A 3,138-nucleotide genomic window follows, 5' to 3' on the forward strand; every position below is an offset into this window, starting at 1 on the left:
AAATAATTCCTGCTGGGACATCAAACATGCCTCAATAAACATTCACCTGTTCCTTGTAAATGGCATCAAGTGCTCATTCTGTGTGACAAGCTATATTTTAATTTTAAGTATTCATTTTTTAATGTTCTGAACCTCAGCAGGGTGAGATTGCCATAAAGCCCTCTGGTTGGTAAAATAGTGAGGGGAATTAAGAAAAAATGTTTGCAAATTCTGCTTGGTAATTAATGCAGCATGACAATTATTATTAAAGTAATTAAAACATAAACAACAGCTCGTTCTTAGTTAAGATTGTACTTAGACTTTTTTGGATTAATTATATAAATTCAGAGTTAGATAAAACCTGCTTATCTCTCTAGAAAACAACTAAGTAAATTGTAAATTATCTCTTATTCTAAGTATATCTATATTTTACACAATGTAAATATGTTCAATAAGTATATTCCTTTCTATATTTTACACAATGTAAATATGTTCAATAAGTATATTCCTTTCAGTTTAAATTTCAACTGATTAAGATAAAATAACGAAGGCCTGTTTACCAGAAAAAATGAGGTAGAAAGATATGGATTAAGTAGACTTTTTTTAATACAATATTCTATTTTTTAATGTATATTTTTAATTTTTTGGCTGTGTTGGGTTTTCGTTTCTGTGCGAGGGTTTTCTCTAGTTGTGGCAAGTGGGGGCCACTCTTCATCACGGTGTGCGGGCCTCTCACTATCGCAGCCTCTCTTGTTGCAGAGCACAGGCTCCAGACACGCAGGCTCGGTAGTTGTGGTGCACGGGCTTAGCTGCTCCACGGCATGTGGGATCTTCCCAGACCAGGGCTCAAACCTGTGTCCCTTGCATTGGCAGACAGATTCTCAACAACTGTGCCACGAGGGAAGCCCAGATTAAGTAGAGTTTTTCAAAAATGCAGCATTAATGGATAAAACAAAGTATTTTTTTAGACAAAAATGCAGCATTAATGGATAAAACAAAGAACATCAAATCAAACTATCACAAATTAGAAAGTTTACCCAGCATCAAGCTTTACTATTAATTGTAAGTAATAACTAAAGAATATTCAGGAGAAAGGAGGTGGAATCTAGGAATGCCTTTACATCTCCTATCCTGCGTTATCAGGACACACTCAGGCCACAATTAATATACTGAAAATCTAACTTTTACATTTATCACCATGACTTAAAAGAGAAATGTTCAACCCTGAAATATCTCCACTTTATACTCAGATAGTTGCACAGCTAATGTGATATTTGCTATGAAACATGCCTCAAAATTCCATGATTCCAGCTTTGTTTACAAAGTATTCTATACACACTAGGCATGGAATGTTCTGATGAAACCTTTCCATACATAAGAACTTTCCAGCTAGCAAAAACATTTGTATAATTTCTAAGAGTTCTATCATTAGCACATACATGTGAAGATTTGACAGGATTGTCTTTATTTGTTTACTTCTGGAACACATCCTTTTTCTTTCACCACAATTATAAAATGAAAGAAAAGATTGCAGACTTGCTATTAACCATTTATTGGCAATTCTGTCACTTGCCATTGTTCACTATGTAAGGGATTCAGAGGAAAGAAGAGAATTACAACAATGCATGGTACAGAATATGTTCTACATATGTGTTAACTATTATTAATGTTATTATAATCCCATTAAATATAAATAGTTCTCACTTCTATAAACATTAAAACAAAAATATCTTTAATTTTTAGTAAGTTCTTTTAAAAATCCAGAAACATTTTATGAGCCATGCAAAGCATAAATTTCCTTGTAAGTAAGGATAGAAAAGGAGTCTGAACATAATGTTTGGTAATGCAGACCAGTCTTTACTAATCAGATATCAGCTTTTACTGACACAATAAAATTATCTTACTTAGCCACTGTCTGAGACTTAATTTTCATATGTTTAAAGTCATGAGAATTTTTATGTTCACAGAAAAATCTTCCTATGTGACAGATTATTATTCCAAAAAAAGGGATCAATTTCAAGAAAATTATCATCCTCATTTATTGCTTAAAATGTGTAATTGAATGTTTAGAACTTAATCTGTGGACTGTCAATACACTGAAGGGAAAACTATATTATTACTAGTTCAAATGATGACTATTTTATGATAAAAAAATATGATCAATGACTTGTACATATCAGACTTGGAGACAGTCTCAGTGGAGACTTAGACAGAAATTGAAGTCAATGCATAATGTTATTAACCTGATGAGCATAGATCCATGGTATATATGAGAGGAAATGCAAAAGTAACATGTATGTATTCAGCATACACACAGTCCATGTCCATCCCATCATGACCACATACAGAACATTGCAGATCAGGAAAACAAACTACATAGGTGGAACAATTAAGGGTTAGATCATTCAGAAAAAGAGTGAAATAATTGGATAACTGTGGGAGCAGAAATAAGGGAACTTGTGCATAATGGACTAAAGATCTTGAGAAAGACATCTTATGTAAATTGAATTATCATTCTTTTTATTTTATTTTTTTTGCGGTACGTGGGCCTCTCACTGTTGTGGCCTCTCCCGTTGCGGAGCAACAGGCTCCGGATGTGCAGGCTCAGCGGCCATGGCTCCCGGGCCTATCCGCTCCACGGCATGTGGGATCTTCCCGGACCGGGGCACGAACCCGTGTCCCCTGCATTGGCAGGCAGACTCTCAACCACTGCGCCACCAGGGAAGCCCTATCATTCTTTTTTTAAGGTTCTTGAACCGTAATGTAAGGTTCAAAGACCCCTACAAAAATAATCCTAGGGATAAAATCCAAAATGAAGTTGAGAACCTAATAAAAGAGTAGACACAAGTTACCTAAGAGTGCTTCTACATTTATTCTGGTTTGCTGCCAATTCTGTCTCTGTGCTATATGCTTTCTTTAGAAATGTAAGTATGGAGCTTTCATTATTTCTTTTTTTAAGGATCCATTATCTTTCCTAGGAGAGAAGAAGTACATTTACCTTACATGAAGAAGATTTAGACTGGGCAGATAAATTTTATTTTCTGAGTTCAAGGCATCCTGGGTAGATATTTATTTTATTTAATATTGACACAATCTTGTTGAAGGAATGATGCAGATAGTTTTATCATAATTTTGGTTAAAAATTAATAAAACAACAAA

Source organism: Lipotes vexillifer, unplaced genomic scaffold (genome assembly GCF_000442215.2).
Source record: "Lipotes vexillifer unplaced genomic scaffold, Lipotes_vexillifer_v1.1 scaffold1337, whole genome shotgun sequence".
Classification (NCBI taxonomy): domain Eukaryota; kingdom Metazoa; phylum Chordata; class Mammalia; order Artiodactyla; family Lipotidae; genus Lipotes; species Lipotes vexillifer.